Source organism: Anolis sagrei, chromosome 2, assembly GCF_037176765.1.
Source record: "Anolis sagrei isolate rAnoSag1 chromosome 2, rAnoSag1.mat, whole genome shotgun sequence".
NCBI classification, from domain to species: domain Eukaryota; kingdom Metazoa; phylum Chordata; class Lepidosauria; order Squamata; family Dactyloidae; genus Anolis; species Anolis sagrei.
In genome coordinates this window covers 13,668,520-13,686,907 of record NC_090022.1, presented here as the reverse complement: position 1 = coordinate 13,686,907, position 18,388 = coordinate 13,668,520, and the positions used below count along the sequence as shown (strand labels likewise).

At 44.6% G+C, this 18,388-nt stretch overlaps 1 protein-coding gene across 1 annotated transcript in view; it reads right to left on the bottom strand.

Moving 5' to 3' along the window:
- Positions 1-18,388, bottom strand: part of LOC132765278 (zinc finger protein 287-like) — a 61,756-nt gene extending 43,368 nt beyond the window's left edge. Inside the window, exon 1 of the mRNA XM_060759538.2 lies at positions 18,154-18,388. The gene's annotated coding sequence lies outside the window, so the exon portion shown is untranslated. The remainder of the gene's footprint in view (positions 1-18,153) is intronic.

Here is an 18,388-nt window from a genome sequence, read left to right as displayed (position 1 = left end):
GATCTGGCACAGTCTGGCTTTAGGCCGGGACATGGTACTGAGAAGCTTTGGTCGCCTTGGTAGATGATCTTCGCCGGGAAATGGACAGGGGGAGTGTGTTGGTTTTGCTGGATCTCTCAGCGGCCTTCGATACCGTCAATCACGGTATCCTTCTGGGGCACCTCATGGATATGGGGCTCGGGGGCACTGCTTTGCAATGGCTCCGATCCTTTCTTGAGGGATGGTCCCAGAAGGTGTTATTGGGTGACACCTGTTTGGCCCCACAACCGCTGCTGTGTGGAGTCCCACAGGGTTCAATTCTGTCCCCGATGTTATTTAACATCTACATGAAGCCGCTGGGGGAGATCATTCGGAGTTTCGGGATGAGATGTTATCTCTCCGCAGATGATGTCCAAATCTGTCACTCCTTTCCACCTGTCACCAAGGAAGCTGTCCAGGCCTTGAATCGGTGCTTGGCTGCTGTGTCGGACTGGATGAGAGATAATAAATTGAAACTGAATCCAGACAAGACAGAGGTCCTACTGGTCAGTCGTAAGGCCGAACAGGGCATAGGGTTACAGCCTGTGTTAGACGGGGTTACACTCCCCCTGAAGACGCAGGTTCGCAGCTTGGGAGTGATCCTGGACTCATCGCTGAGCCTGGAAGCCCAGGTCTCGGCGGTGGCCGGGAGAGCTTTTGCACAACTAAAACTTGTGCGCCAGCTGCACCCGTACCTTGGGAAGTCGGATCTGGCCACGGTGGTCCACGCTCTTGTTACATCCCGATTAGATTACTGCAACGCACTCTACGTGGAGTTGCCTTTGAAGACTGCTCGGAAACTCCATCTAGTCCAGCGGGAGGCAGCCAGACTACTCAACGGGGCGTCATACAGGGAGCATACCACCCTCCTGTTGTGTCAGCTCCACTGGCTGCCGATCCAGTTCCGAGCACAATTCAAGGTGCTGGTTTTGACCTACAAAACCCTATACGGTTCCGGCCCAGTGTATCTGTCGGAACAGATCTCCCTCTACGTCCCACCTCGGAGCCTAAGATCCTCTGGGGAGGTCCTGCTCTCGACCCCGCCTCTATCACAAGTGAGATTGGCGGGGACGAGGAGCAGGGCCTTCTCGGTGGTGGCCCCCCACCTGTGGAATTCACTCCCCGGGGAAATTAGATCTGCAACATCGCTCCTTTCTTTTAGAAAAAAACTAAAAACATGGATCTGGGACCAGGCATTTGGACAAGCGGGCAGATAAAGAAAGAACTTCGATGATGACTAGGAAATGATTAACGGATTGGATTTATGGAACTCTGGAATAACGAAACGCTGATTATAAGAATGACTTTTATATGATGTTTTATATGATGTGTTATGTACTGGCTGCTGACTGTTTTAGTTGTGATAACTGTTTTAATTATGTTTTTGTATATTATGTGTAATTTGTATAGGCATCGAATTCTGCCTTTTATGTAAGCCGCCCTGAGTCCCCATTCCGGGGTTGAGAAGGGCGGGGTACAAGTACCAGAAATAAATAAATAAATAAATAAATTTCGCCTCCATTAATTGCCATTATTTTTTTTCTCATTGCTGTAATAACGTTTGCTGTCCTCCCAGAATAGATAGCTGGATTAGTTAGAGACAAAGAGGAAAATATACAATTATTTGCCAGCGCAGTGACTTTTTATCACCAAACTGACTTTGCAAAAACTTTTAAAAAATAGCCGTTTTGTTTAAAAATTGAAAGAATTTAATTCTTTTTTTAAAAAAAATAAGAAAAAACAAATAAAAACAAAAAAACATGGGGAATGAAGATGCATCTGGAGGAAATATAATTTTAATTAATTGTTACAACGATAATTACTAAATTATATGGTCATTTTGAAATGTTGGTTCAGTAAAACAACAGAGATAGGAGGAAATTGGTAAAAGTAAGAATGCTCGAATTTGGAGAGCTAGATTTCCACAGCAATGGGACACTCTGACCCTCAAACTCCAGACACCAACCCAAAAGACAAGATAGTGGGAACAGGAACACAGTGGCTTCGTTGGGTGGGAATGAACAAGGAAGGTAGAGTTAAAGGAGGAACCAGGGGTGGAAAAGAGATGGAACTGGGAGGAGCATGGGGAGGGGTGAAGAAATATTAATGTGGAATGTGCAACCAAGAGAAACTTAGAAAAGAGACTTAGAAAAGAGACTCCATTTTGAAAGGGGTGTGGCATTCTGGTCTTTACAGAGCCCACCATGGCTTTTTCTTCTGCAGAAACAAAGCTTCTGTGTTATAATCTCCTTGTTTCTGGTCTAAATTGGGAAACAAGTCCAATAATATATTTAAAGGAAGGCCTGTGTAATGATTCTTACCTTGTAGGCCGAAAGAGAAGCCTGGAATATCAGTAGGCAGGACGCCATTTTGGGAGAATCAGCAAAGGAAGCAGACATCTTGGGAGTGTAAAAGGAGAAGAGGGGAGGAGCTGAAGCTCTCTTTTGATTGGTTAGGACATATGGGAGGAGTTTAGCCCTGAGAGGGAAAAGTGTCAGCTTGACAGAGAGCAGGGTGATTGATTTGAGGGTTTGAAGAAGGAGGAGTAATTTTGGGAACAGAAGAGGAGAGAGGTAGATTTTTGAGCTTAGATTTTTCTGTCAGAGAGCATTTGTGACAGGCAAGGCTGCATTATTGAAAGGGAGGTCAAAGTAGATGCCTGGGTGCTAGTGTGGGGTTTTACACAAGTGGTTTGCTCTCTGGGTTAGAGTAGATTAGCTTATAGAGGACTCTGCTTAGAGTGTAGCTAATTGCTCTGTAGACAACCTGGTTAGGTTAGTCTGGGGAACTCACTGCTACTGTGTTATTGTAGAGTGAGGAGTTTTACTCGTATCTAAGTCAAATAACTTGTTTAAAGTAACCATCAAGATTATTGTACCTCAGTAACCATTCAAGCTTGTGCGCCTCATTAAAGATAGTTGTTTGTTCAATATTATAAATAAACATTTTCTCTAGTTCAACTTTTAAAGATGCCTCAGTAGTGATTCATTCCTGTGAGAATAGTTTTATCTGTTTTTAACATCATAACATCACAGTCAATGCTGGGAGTCAAGGGAGCTGGTGGGCAGGAAGAAGAATACCTCAGGGAATCAACTTAATTATCCTAAAGTAATTTAGGTGGTGGCAGCGAATCTACCAAAGTACATACACGTTACCACATATATATATATATAAACGCTCCGTGCCAGAATCTTTATTTCCTCATATTGGGGTGTAGCTGTGGGATTAGCAATTAAGATCCTTTATACTGATGATCAGCGACGTAATTTATTCATAAGGTATAACCCTGATCCTTTAGAGTGGTATCAAGATACAATACGATTCGTTAGAGCCTGCCTTTACAATATGCTCCGGGATTATATCATTGAAAGGAAAAATAGATATATAAACGGATATTGTATGTGGAACTGGGTCTCAAATCGGAAAGAACCGATAGCCAAAGTGAAGGGGAAAAGAAAATACAAGGAATTAAATCAGACCATATCCATGATCCAGTAAATAGAATAAAAGCCAGGACAGGCTTTAGCACAGAAGGTTAACCACCAGTTGCTATAAATCTTGCCAACTGAAAGATTAACAATTTGAAGCCTGGGTCAGGGTGAGCTCCTGATCTTTAGCCCAGCTACCTGCCCACTTAGATAAAAAACAAATGTGAGAAGATAAATAGCTACTCCATTAAAGCAGGGAGGTATTTAGACAAGCTGTTTTGGTTAGACAAAGGAGAAAGTTTATGATCCAAAGAAAGCAATTTGGCAGGGATGGCGTGACAGCACCCTTCTATGGCCGGAACCGAGCACAGCATCCAAGATGCCGATATACCTCTATCTGTTGTCAGTCTTGTTATTGTATAATCGGCAGTTGAATTCCCACAGAAGTTGGTTTTGTTTGAGAAGCAAGAAGAGGCTAAATTCTTTAGCCAGCAGTGATTGACAGTTGCAAGGCAACAATTAGTGACTCATTGTTCCCTGTTCTTTGAAGCTCTCTGGGAGTGAGTTGTTGCTTCCTGTTTCACCTATATAAGCCAGGGCCTGAGCTCAAGTGGCAGTTGAGTTCCCACAGAAGTCGAGGAAGGAAGAAACGATCTTGTTCCCCTGCTTCAGGTAAGCCTTGTCTTAGAGTGCATTAGGAATCTGAGTGAGTGTTTGAGATTAGCTGCTCTGAGCGTTTGTTTTGTTTGAGAGATGAGGTGAGGCTCTCACTAACCCACACCTTTACCCCTGCATGCAGAAAAAAGTAAAACAAACCCAGTAAAAGGGAAGTGATTAGCAGTCTGCAGATGGAACAAACACAAAATCTTCTTGTCTCATGCACAAGCTGTGGCATGTTCAGTTTCTTCACACAATAATTACTCAATTACATTTTGCCCCAAGTGTAAACAGATCACATACATTGAACAGGGGATCCAGCTACTCGAGGACTGTAGTAAGACCCTTAAGGACATTCAGGAACTTGAGCTGTTCTTGGATACCACACAACATACTGTCCTAGACACGCAACCTACTTCACACCAACATTATGGGGAGGCTCATGAGGAGATCACCTCAGATATGGACAACCCTCAGGCTTGGATGAATGTCACCCTTAGAAAGAGACATAGGGTCATTACGCCTCCTCAGAATACTTCTGCTCAGCTGCAGTTACATAATGGATTCCAAATTCTCACACAACTAACACCTGACTAGGAAACGCAACATCTCGGGGAAGACCAGAATGGCTTAGATACTGATCAGTGGCTCGTCCTTGAGCAGAGTGCGGGGGATAGCCCTGACTGGGACAACACTTCACAACATTCATACTAATACAATAATGCTGATGTTCCATTCCCAATCATAGACCAGGTGCAACAGGAACACACTGAGGAGTATGATAGGCTCTTGGATGGACCTCAATGGATTGTCCTTGACGAATGCACCGGGAATGTTGAAGAGGAGGACAACACTTTACACCTACACAATTCACATCAACAGGATCACTTTTCTGTGGACCTACACACTACATTGCACAAAAGGGACTCCGTCAATCCTCAAAGTAAGCAGGTCTTGGTAGTAGGTGATTCCCTCCTTAGAGGAACAGAAGCCATCATTTCCAGACCGTATGGGATGGTTTGAGAAATATGCTGCCTCCTGGGGGCAAAAATACACTATATCACTCAGAGGCTCACCAGGCTCCACAAGCCCCATCACCATCTCCCCATCATGTTGATTCATGTAGGAACCAATGATACTGCTAGACATACTTTTCAAAAGATCATAAATGATTTTCATGCTCTAGAACCAAAGTTAAAACAATGTAATGTCAGGTGGTCTTTTCATCCCTCTTCCCAGTTGCAAGACACGGCTCTATAAGGGCCAGAAAAATAGTACAGGTCAATAACAGGCTTGGAAAATGGTGTCAGGACGAATGCTTTGGCTTCCTTGATCATGGCCTGCTTTTCCAGGAGGATGGCCTATTGGCAAGGGATGGGTTGCATCTCACACAAGTAGGAAAATACCTTTTTGCTCACAGACTCGCTAACTTCATTAGGCCCACTTTAAACTAGATCCACTGGGGGAGAGGGACAACAGCCTTGTGAACAGTACTTTACCCACAATGTCAGGGAACCGTCAGAAGGATAAACGGAGGGCTGCACAAACACAATGAGGACCAAGTAATGAAAGCACAATAATCCCAAATAAACAGCTCAGGGGAAGATCTCAGGGGCTCACATGTCTTTACACTAATGCACAGAACATGGGAAATAAACAAGATGGAACAACTTTTATCACAACACCACAAATATGATGTCATAGGCATCACCTGGTGGGATGACTCCTATCACTGGAATGTAGACATCGAGGGCTACAACCTCTTTCACAGAAATTGAATAAAGGGGAGAGGAGGCGGAGTAGCCTTATATGTCAAAAACTGTTACGCTGCAGAAGAGATGCAAGACAGAAATTTGGGAAACCAGCTTGAAAGCATCTGGATAAGAATCAAAGGAACTGGGACTCAAAAAGATCTCATTGTAGGAGTCTACTACAGACCTCCAAGCCAGGATGAAGATCTTGATGAAGTCTTCTGCCAACAGTTGCCCAAACAGGCACGAAGAAGAAATATAGTAGTCATGAGGGATTACAACTATTCCAATATTTGCTAGAAAACAAACTCAGTCAAGAGTACAAAGTCTAACAAATTCCTCGCTTGCCTTGCAGACAATTTCATGGTCCAGAAGGTAGAAGAGGCAACAAGGGGGTCAGCTACTCTCGATCTCATCCTAACAAATGCGGAGTACCTGATCGATGCAGATGAAGTGGTCAGAACCTTAGAGGCAAGTGACCATGTGCTCCTGCAGTTTGAGGTACAAAGGAAGGCCAAAACGAAGACAAGTCAAACCCACATGTTGGACTTTAGGAGAGCTGACTTCCGAAAAATGAAGGAAATATTGAGCAGCATTCTGTGGACACAGATATTAAAAGACAAGGGAGTTATGGCTGGATGGGAGTTTTTCAAGAATGAAATACTCAAGGCTCAATTGCAAACAGTGCCAACAAAGAGAAAAAAATAGGACAAGTGGAAAGAACCCGGAATGGATGTCCAAAGAACTTCTAAATGTGCTAAGATTCAAAAGAGACATGCACAAGAAGTGGAAAAAGGGAGAAATCACCAAAGAGGAATTAAAAAAATAGACAAATCCTGTAGGGAAAAGGTCCGCAAGGCTAAAGCACAAAACAAGCTCAGGCTTGCCAGGGACATTAAAAACAATAAAAACGGCTTCTTTTCTTATGTCAGTAGAAAAAGGAAGAACAAGGAGGCGTTAGGGCCTCTTCGAGGAAAATATGGGATAATGCTGACAGGGGATAGGGAAAAGGCAGAACTACTTAATGCCTTCTTACAAAAAGAAAGTCATCTTCAACCTCAGAAAGATGGAGTGGATGAGGGATTAGAGAACATCCAACCCCAAATTGGGAAACAAGTCATCCAGGAATTCCTGGCCGCTCTAAACGAGTTCAAGTCCCCGGGGCCAGATCAACTACACCCAAGAGCATTGAAGGAACTAGCAGAAGTCATCTCTGAACCATTGGAGAATGGGAGAAGTCCCAGCAGATTGGAGAAGAGCCAATGTAGTCCCAATCTTCAAGAAGGGAAAAAAGGATGAACCAAACAATTACTGCCCGGTCAGCCTCACGTCGATACCAGGCAAGATTCTGGAAAAGATTATTAAGGAAGCGGTCTGCAAACACTTAGAAACTAATGCGGTCATCGCCAATAGTCTACACGGATTTATCAAAAACAAGTCATGTCAGACTAATCTGATCTCTTTTTTCGATAGAGTTACAAGCCGGGAAGATGCAGGGAATGCCGTCGATGTAGTGTACTTGGACTTTAGTAAGACCTTCGACAAGGTCCCCATGACCTTCTGGCAAACAAACTAGTTCAATGTGGGCTAGTCAAAACTATGGTTAGGTGGAACTGTAATTGCTTAAGCGGACGAACCCAAAGGATGCCCACCAATACTTCCTCTTCATCCTGGAAAGAAGTGATGAGCGGAGTGTCCTGTCCTGGGACCGGTCCTGTTCAACATCTTTATTAATGACTTAGATAAAGGGTTAGAAGGCATGATCATAGAGTTTGCAGACAACACCAAATTGGAAGGAATAGCCAATATTCTAGAGGACAAGAGCAAAATTCAAAACAATCTTAACAGATTAGAGAGATGGGCCAAAACTAACAAAATGAAGTTCAAAAAGGACAAATGCAAGATACTCCATTTAGGCAGAAAAAATGAAATGCAAAGATACAGATTGGGGGATGATGCCTGGCTTGAGCAGGACATGTGAAAAAGATCTTGGGGTCCTCGTGGACAAGAAGTTAAACATGAGCCAACAATGTGATGCGGCGGCAAAAAAAGCCAATGAGATTTTGGCCTACATCAATAGGAGTATAGTGTCTAGATCCAGGGAAGTCATGCTCCCCATGGTCTATTCTGCCTTGGTTAGACTACACCTGGAATACTTTGTCCAATTCTGGGCACCATAATTGAAGAGAGATACTGACAAGCTGGAATGTGTCCAGAGGAGGGCGACTAAAATGATCAAGAGTCTGGAGAACAAGCTCTATGAGGAGCGGCTTAAAGAGCTGGGCATGTTTAGCCTAAAAAAGAGAAGGCTGAGAGGAGACATGATGTTGTTGTTGTTCATTCGTTCAGTCATCTCCAACTCTTCGTGACCTCATGGACTAGTCCACGCCAGAGCTCCCTGTCGGCCGTCACCACCCCCAGCTCCTTCAAGGTCAGTCCAGTCACTTCAAGGATGCCATCCATCCACCTTGCCCTTGGTCGGCCCCTCTTCCTTTTCCCTTCCACTTTCCCCAGCATAATTGTCTTCTCTAGGCTTTCCTGTCTCCTCATGATGTGGCCAAAGTACTTCAACTTTGTCTCTAGTATCCTTCCCTCCAGTGAGCAGTCGGGCTTTATTTCCTGGACTGGTTGGATCTTCTCGCAGTCCAAGGCACTCTCAGAACTTTCCTCCAACACCACAGCTCAAAAGCATCGATCTTCCTTCGCTCAGCCTTCCCTAAGGTCCAGCTCTCACATCCGTAGGTTACTACAGGGAATACCATGGCTTTGACTAGGCAATGGATCTTTGTTGCCAGTCTGATGTCTCTACTCTTTACTATTTTATCGAGATTGGACATTGCTCTCCTCCCAAGAAGTAATCGTCTTCTGATTTCCTGGCCACAGTCTGCATCTGCAGTAATCTTTGCGCCTAGAAATACAAAGTCTGTCACGGCCTCCACGTTTTCTCCCTCTATTTCCCAGTTGTCAATCATTCTTGTTGCCATAATCTTGGTTTTTTTGATGTTTAGCTGCAACCCGGCTTTTGCGCTTTCTTCTTTCACCTTGATTAGAAGACTCCTCAGCTCCTCCTCGCTTTCAGCCATCAGAGTGGTGTCATCTGCATATCTGAGGTTGTTAATGTTTCTTCCAGCAATTTTCACCCCAGCTTTGTATTCATCAAGCCCCGCACATCGCATGATGTGTTCTGCATACAAGTTAAAAAGGATCACCGCCTTGTTGTGGTGCTGGAGCTTGAGCACCTCAATGATGTCATGAGCGAAACCGTGAAGGGTCACCCAAGACGGGACGGTCGTGGCAGAGAGGTCAGACTAAGCGTGATCCCTGGGGAAGGCAACCGCAAACCACCCCAGTATCCTTGCCAAGAAAACTAAATGGACCAGTACAACCAGAGATATGTCGGTATGCCATTGGAAGATGGGACTCCCAGGTCGGAAGATGGCCAAAATGCTACTGGGGAGGAGCAGAGGATAAGTTCAACTAGCCCCAGATGTGATGACGCAGCTAGCTCAAAGCCGAAAGGAAGGCTAGCGGCCGACGGTACTGGAGGTGAACGACGAATCCGATGCTCTAAAGATCAACACACCATAGGAACCTGGAATGTAAGATCTATGAGCCAGGGCAAATTGGATGTTGTTATTGGTGAGATGTCAAGACTAAAGATAGACATTCTGGGGATCAGCGAACTGAAATGGACTGGAATGGGCCACTTCACATCAGATGACCACCAGATCTACTACTGCAGACAAGAGGAACATCGAAGAAATGGAGTAGCCTTCATAATTAATAAGAAATTCGGTAAAGCAGTGCTTGGATACAACCCAAAAAATGACAGAATGATCTCAATTCGAGTGCAAGGAAAGCCTTTCAACATCACAGTGATCCAAATATACGCCCCAACCACAGCTGCTGAAGAAGCAGAAGTAGATCAGTTCTATGAGGAGACATGATAGCCATGTATAAATATGTGAGAGGAAGTCATAGGGAGGAGGGAGCAAGCTTGTTTTCCTGCTGCACTGGAGACTAGGACATGGAACAATGGTTACAAACTACAAGAAAGGAGATTCCATCTGAACATTAGGAAGAACTTCCTGACTCTGAGAGCTGTTCAGCAGTGGAACTCTCTGCTCCGAAGTGTGGTGAAGGCTCCTTCTTTGGAAGCTTTTAAACAGAGGCTGGATGGCCATCTGTCAGGGGTGGTTTGAATGCAATTTTCCTGCTTCTTGGCAGAGGGTTGGACTGGATGGCCCATGAGGTCTCTTCCAACTTTGATTCTATGAATGTATGCTGTACATGTGTTCTGTGATCCACTCTGAGTCCCCTTCGGGGTGAGAAGGAGGAATATAAATACTGCAAATAAATAAATAAAATCACAAATGTTCCAGAAGGTGGGAAAAGGAGGAAAATAAATGGAAAGGTATAAGTAGAAGACTAAGATGGAATTAGAAAGGAGTAGAAATTGAGCTGTATCAGAAAAGAATGTAATCCCTGTTACATGTATGTATTGATTTTCTTTAATATTGCGGTAATATAATGGAGACAGTTATACTCTACTTATACAATACAACTTAAAAAAAAAACACAGGGCAATGTGTATTCCTCTTCTTTCTTTGAAGAGGAATTGGAAGAAGAGAAGGCTGAAGAGGATGGGGCTAGGGATTCTGGGCAGATGGTCAGGCTGGCTCAGAAGGAAGAAGAGGAGGGAGGCCTTTCCTTTCAAGAATGCCAAAAGGAACATCAAGCAACCAGAATTGTTGAAAGACGAGCAGCAATCAGACCACTCCTTAGAGACACAGGTGCTGTGGGCTATATATCAGAAGCGGGGAATAGCCTCGCTGGCAGCAACTGATCCAACCACCTAGCCTTTGATCCTGCAATTGTTCCAGCACAAAACCTCGTCTCTGTAAGTGATTATGCCTTAGTGAAGAAACTACCAAAGACTCTATTTTGCTCAGCCATGAGACTTTTGCATTGCTCTTGTTACTTTAATTTTGCTGAAGTAAGCTTTTTGAGTTTCTTTAAATTTGGTTTCAAGTCTATTCTTGGGCAAAACAGGACACATGTTCTCTTAGCACTGAGCAATTCAAAGTGCCTCTCAAAGAGACTCAAAATGGCTGCCGCTGGTGCTAAGTATTTCAAAGTGAATCACAAATGACTCAACATGGCTGCTGCTATTTCTCATAAAATGGCTTCCTTCTCTATGGCTTTTGCTTTAGCACACAAAGTCCTGGCTTTCTATAAGCAGCTCCCTGCCTCGCTTCTTTCCAGCTAGAGGGTTTGGTTTGTAATATCTTACTGAACGGGGCTAGGAAGCTTATCTTCTACAAGTCAGAGTTTAAAAGATTCTTTATCTTCTACTGGCTGGAGCCAGGAGGTGATTGATCGTCTCTCTGGGGAAGAAGTGGAGGAAGTAAGAGGGAAAACAGCAAAAGATCCTGAAAAAGGCAAAACCTTTCCCTAGCAACGTAATAAGGAAAGAATGAAAGGAGATCAAACACCTAAATTCTGCTCCAGAAATCCTTCTCCTAGCAGACAAGGAGAATGCCACGGTAATCATGAAAACAGAACAATACCAAAATAAATAAATAAATATCAGACAACTCCTGGATCCCACAACATACAAAAAACTAAAACAGGACCCAGCTAACAATATCACCGGAAAAAACAATACTCTAATTAACCCTTCAATTAATCTTGACACATGGCAACATCTTTGTAAATACAACATTCTATTTCCTAGGCTTTATGGACTCTGAAAAATCCATAAGGACTCCTCACTGCTCTGACCTATTGTGAGCATCATTGGATCCCTCACATATGATTTGGCAAGATTTCTGGTTGCACAACTACAAATTCATATTGGTCTCACTACACACTACATTAAGGAGTCAGCCCACTTCATAGAAAAAAAATCAGCAATCTCAAACTGAACGCCAATGACAACCAGATCACCTTGGATGTGGTGTCTCCTCTATTCACCAAGGTCACTACAGCAGCCACCATCGCACTTATTAAGCGGAATTTCCTAGAAGACAACACAGTCCTTTTTCAACATTGCCTCACTACAAGCTACTTTCAGCAGGACAATCGATTCTATGAACAGAAAGATGGAGTAGCCATGGGGAGCCCTCTTTACCCTGTCATAGTAATTTTTTACATGGAACACTGGAGACGGCACCAAAAAGCCCATTATATGGTTCCGATATGTGGATGACACTTTCACCATTTGGAGCCATAAAGAAGAACCCAACAAGTTCCTGGATCACATCAACAACATCCATCCACCCAAACATCCAATTTACCACGGAAAAAGAAAACAAAGAAAAACTGCCATTTCTAGATGACCTAGTCATCCGCAAACCCAATCAACAATTGGGCCACACAGTTTACAGAAAACCTATGCACAATGATAAATACAAAAATCCACCTAGAGGCAAAGTGTTCTTACATCAAGGGAACCATTGAATGCATAGGTAAGCTGATGAAGAAACACAACCTACAAACAATCTACAGAGTGCCCCAAGAAAATTCAACTAAGTTTGGCAAAGAATAAGGGAGATCCTCTAACCACTACAGGAGTCTACCATGATAAACCTCAATGGATTGTCACCTTCTCACGATGAGGGGGCTTGCGTGTTCAAATGAACCTGCGGGTGAAACCACTGGGAGTATGTACTCCCAAGAGGGGCTGCAGGGGAGGATCCAGACCAAGAACAATCTGAAGACCTCAATGGTGGAGCAGGCAGATGACAACATGCTAAATATTACAATGGCTGTGGAGGCGGAAGAATTCTGTATCAGATGAGAAACCACCGTTATCACGTTAACCATGCCACTGGATGTGCACCTCATTCTGTGAAGACTGTGTGTTGATTAGCTGTGCACTGACCTCCACATGAAAAAAAACTCACACACATAGGAGTCTCCCAAGAAATATAAAACAAAACCAACAAAAGTCCCATGGCAATCAGCGGGTGGCGACAGGGACAGGACTGTGAATTCTTGAAGCCCCTAGTCACAGACTAGTACATGGGCAGTGGATTCAGCTGTTCTACCTCAAAGTACGAGGCAGTTGAGTAGTCCGGCAGCCTTATCCATGACTGAGCAGCCCTTTTTAGGATCCATTCTGCTCACCCCATACTGGGAGGAGGTTAGAAAAGTTGCCTAAACAAGCCTACCTCTTTTATCCCTGACTGAACTGCCACGTCCAGAGGGGTCACCACCACCTTGCAGTTATAAAAGAAAAATGAATTTAGAAACATGAAACGTATGGACTGTTATAATTCAGCCACTGATTGTGTCTAATATCAAACAGGGGCTGGATGGCCATCTGTCAGGGGTGATTTGAATGCAATATTCCTGCTTCTTGGCAGGGGGTTGGACTGGATGGCCCATGAGGTCTCTTCCAACTCTTTGATTCTATAATAAAGAAGTGGATCATGGGATTTCTAGGCCTGCTGAGCCTGCAAGTCAGCATGAGATTTTAAGTCCTGATACTGAGCATTCTGTGTCTCCTGCAGTTAGTGAAGGCAAAGGCTACATTCTAGAAAGGTGCCAAGAGAAGGGAAGCAAGTTCAGAGGATGAACTGCCAGGTGAAGAGGGTAATGAGCTGATAGATAAGAGACTTAGCTTTCGCAAACTCTGAGCTAATTCAGACACTTGCGAAGGTCACAGTGCTTGTTAGACAAAAAGGCGTTATCAGGGAAAACAGAATGATTTCATGGATTTATTCGAGAAACCAAAGGGATCGTTGGAGTTGAAGCAACATCTCTTGTCAAGTCCTAGTCAAGCCTGCTAAGAGAATTTTAGTTTCACGTTTCCAGTTGTTCATGTTCCATGCTTCCAAGTTTAAACGATTGTTCTTGAATTTTGTGCAGACTTCATACTGCCTTATATATTCTGCTTCTTTTGCATTCGTGGTTTTTTATGCAACTCTTGTACCCTGAATCTTATGGACTAATTCATATTTTTGGACTGAGATGTTTTTACTATTTTGCTGAACTTTTTATATATTCTTCAATAAACTGCTTTGCTGATTTACATTGGACTGGAGTGTGGTGGTTAAGTACAGAGATGTTCCCTGTCCTGGAAGACAACACAGACACTGTTAGACAACACCGACAGTGACTGCCCTGAACGCAGGACTGCTATTATTGAAAGGGAGCTGGGAGGCTTTAACATTGACATAGCAGCACTTCAGGAGACCTGGAGAGCAGGAGATGGACAACTGAAGGAAGAAAAAGGAGGCTACATCTTCTTCTGGAAGGGACTGCCTGAAGAAGAACAAAGAATAAACAGTCGGCTTTGCTCTCAGAAATGACTTGATGAAGCAATTGTCTGAAGCACCCTGTAAAGAACCCTTACCTTTAGCAGCCAGAATGTGGGCCTACTGAAGCCTGGCGGCCTAAACAGTTAGAATGTGGGCCTAGCGAAGCCCTGGTGGCCATTTTAGATTAGGGAACAGGGAGACTCCATCTTAGGTCAGGTTTTCTTAGGGGGGGGGGGGGGAGTGTCCTAGTCCAGTAAGCAACGAGTAGATGGCCAGGATTGGTTAGGAATAGGGGGCGGAGCCTAACATTCTAATAGAGAAAAAAATGTACCTTTTTGAATTTAAGGCTTGTTTTTTGGCAGTTGGGATTTGTCAGTTATACCAGTATTTAAAAAAACTCTAAAATCACAACAACAGAACAGAGAGGAAACAAACAAGGACATCTAATCACCTCTCAACAAAAGTTTGCTCTAGGCACTGTCAGGCCATTATATGCTAATCAAGGTGGTCAGCTGAAACATTCACACCTAGCTCCAGCAGATAAGAATCCTTTGTCTCACCCTGGTCATTCCACAGATATATGAACCCCTTTTTCCTAGTTCCAACAGACCTCACCACCTCCAACAGAAGTGTAGGTTGTGAGAAATGTGGGAGACAGGTGTTTGTCTAGACCAGTGGGTCCCCAGATGCTTTTGCCTACAACTCCCAGGTTATCAGCTGTTAGGATTTCTGGGAGTTGAAGGCCAATACATCTGGGGATCCACAGGTTGAGAACCACTGATCTAGGTCAAGGCACCTGGAATTGCAACGACAGAGCATGGAACAAAGACAGGCTCATTTTCCCCTGAGAATTAGAGATAAAGAGAGGAAAAGCAGGTGTGTGAGAAATGATGTTATGGGAGAGATTGAGGTCTTTTAAAGTGATTCCTACTGGTATGATCCTTTGTGAGAGAAATGTATTCAGGCAAAAAGCTCTTGGTTTTTGGTCCTATGTTCTTGGAATTCAGGTAATCAAGTTTTCAAGTTTGTTCTTGCCTCTAGTTCGTGTGTGGCATGGGTTACCTGCTTTGGATTCATACTATCTTGTTTATAGATATATTTATGGATTTACCCTGGAAACAGTATTTGAAAGGATTTTGGACTCACAGCTATCTTGGAAATAACTTGAATTTATTTATTCTATATACATATGCCCTTCTTTAAATAAACTTCTACTTACTGGCTCTTCCGATGTGTCTTTGGAGAGTGACCATGTATCCCATTTCTGCTTGCTCCATCTATAGTGTTGCCCCTATGATGCACTTTCCCCCATCCTAAACTGAATGCCTACCCCCACTGTTTATTCTTTTTGGGTTCCCCTTAATTATGTATTTTCTTTCCTACCTCATCCAGGGTTTTATCATGTTACCTCCTCCATTTGGCCTGTCCATTCTGTTCAATTTTATATTGTGTTAATTTTTTTATCCTATTTTGCTACTGTACGTATTTTATTTTGATGTAATTTTTTTGTTTCTACATTCTGCATTTTATTTTGTTATGCTGTATCTTTGGGCTTGGCCTCATGTTAGCTGCCCCGAGTCCCCTTTGGGGAGATGGTGGTGGGGTATAAATAAAGATGATGGTGATGATGATGATTATTATTGGATTTCCAGGACGGAGTGGTTTGTGGTGAAAAGGTGTTTCAAGGGCTCTAGTGTAACAATAGAGAGGGTATGCCATATTTGGAGATACTGTGTGCTTCAGGCATACATGTTGCGTGCGTACCATATTTGGAGATAATGTAGGTGCCTGGAGCAGGCACACCGTATTTGGTGATGGTGTGACTCCTGTGACAAACAGGATGATTAACCAAAGAATGCTTGCTTCATGATTGCTTCAGGTTGACCACAAGGTACAGGGTGGTTGACCACAGGGCACATGGTTGCTACATGTTTGCCTGAGGGTATATAAGCTTCTCAACTGTGCCATTAGGGCACGGCAGTTTGGGATTGGCATTACCATATGTATGCTGTCTGTCTGCCTTTCTCACTGATCAGTAGAAATAAATCTGTGTTTTGCTCTAACTGTTTGGACTCCTGCAGTGATCTCAAATAGCTTCCCGGCAAGTTCCCTGAGTGGGGGGACGGCATTCCCTAGGTTCTTCCCCCCCCCTTTTTTTTTTTGTCGTGTCAGGAGTGGCTCCTGGTGTGAGAGAATTGGCCGTCTGCAAGGACGTTGCCCAGGGGATGCCTGGATGATTTTGATGTTTTTATCATCCTTGTGGGAGGCTTCTCTCATGTCCCCGCATGAGGAGCTGGAGCTGATAGAGGGAGCTCATCCGCCTCTCCCCGGATTTGAACCTGCGACCTGTCGGTCTTCAGTCCTGCCGGCACAGGGGTTCAACCCACTGCGCCACCGGGGGCTCGTTCTTTCCCCTTACACAATAATAATGTTCTGACTTACATACAAATTTAACTTCAGGACTGAGCTAAGGAACCAATCTTGTCTGTAAGTTGGGGCCTTTCCTGTATAGAGAGAAACATAAATTTATATAGATAGATTTTTTTGTCGTGTCAGGAGCGACTTGAGAAACTGCAAGTCGCTGCTGGTGTGAGAGAGTTGGCCATCTGCAAGGACGTTGCCCAGGGGACGCCTGGATGATTTGATGTTTTTTTATCATCCTTGTGGGAGGCTTCTCTCATATCCCCGCATGAGGAGCTGGAGCAGATAGAGGGAGCTCATCCGCCTCTCCCCGGACTCGAACCTGCGAACTGTTGGTCTTCAGTCCCGCTGGCACAGGGGTTTAACCCACTGCGCCACCGGGGGCTCCTAGAGATAAGAGAGTAGGCATGGACAAACTTGGGCCCTCCAGGTGTTTTGGACTTCAACTCCCACAATTCCTAAGTCCAAAACACCTGGAGGGCCCAAGTTTGCCCATGCCTGATATATAGAGAGGGAGGAAGAATATGTATAGGATATTTTATTTATTTACTTACTTTATTTGTATACCGCTCTTCTCAGCCCTTAGGCGACTCAGAGCGGTTTACAACAGTTTAGATATACAGAATACAAAATCATTATGCATTTAAAAACAATTAAATGCTCTGGTTACATCCCGCATAGATTACTGCAACGCACTCTACATGGGGCTGCCCTTGAAGACTGCCCGGAAGCTTCAGATGGTCCAGTGTCCGGCAGCCAGGTTGCTAACGGGAGCGGCACTCAGGGAGCATACCACTCCTCTGTTGAGCCAGCTCCACTGGCTGCCAATCTGCTACTGGGCACAATTCAAGGTGCTGGCGTTAGCCTACAAAGCCCTAAACGGTTCCGGCCCCACTTACGCATCTCCACCTATGAACCGATGTGGACATTAAGATCGTCCGGGGAGGCCCTGCTCTCGGTCCCGCCTGCGACACAGGCACGGTTGGCGGGGACGAGAGACAGGGCCTTCTCGGTGGTGGCCCCTTGGCTATGGAATGCCCTACCCATAGACATCAGACAGGCTCCTTCGCTGCTGGCGTTTCGGAAGAAGGTTAAGACCTGGCTCTACGAGCAAGCGTTTGGCTAAACAGTGCAATATTATATGTATATACAATATATTATATTATATATATACACATACACACACACCACCTGCTGCAATGCAACCTGAGCCCTGCTACATGCACAATGGAGGACCTTCTTGCAGCAACACCAGAGGCACTCCAAGTGGCCAGATACTGGTCAAAGGACATCTAATCAACTACCAAGCTTGCAAACTTTGTGTTTTGTTTGTCTGTTTGTTTTTAATGCAATACAACTGTTTGGTTCGCTCATGACTCGATCGATCGATAAATAAATAAATAAACACACACACACATACATGGCTCACTTCCTGAATGGATCTCCTCCACACACAAAACCCGCCAATTCTGCTCCCTCCCTCGCAAAATGGCTTTACAAAGGCGAGACAATAAAGCAGTAGCAGCAGCCCAGCGCCCTCCCTCCCTCCCTCTCCTCCAACCCTCTCTCTCTCACACACACACACAAGGCCTCTCTCTGGGCCCGCCTCACCTGCTAGGCCCGGATCAGCCTCCGCCCGCTTGGGGGAAACCAAAATGGCTCCTCCTTGGTTCAAAGCAGAAGGGGAGACACTCCACACCGAGCTGCCCCTTCCGGCGGGCCCGCTGATGCCTTCCTTCCCGCAGCTTCGAAAAAAATATCCCGTCCGAAGGCGTCGTCCCTCGAACCGGCGGGCCTGCCTCGCTCTGAGCTCGCTTCCGTTCTCCGCCTCTGCCGCCGAGCATGC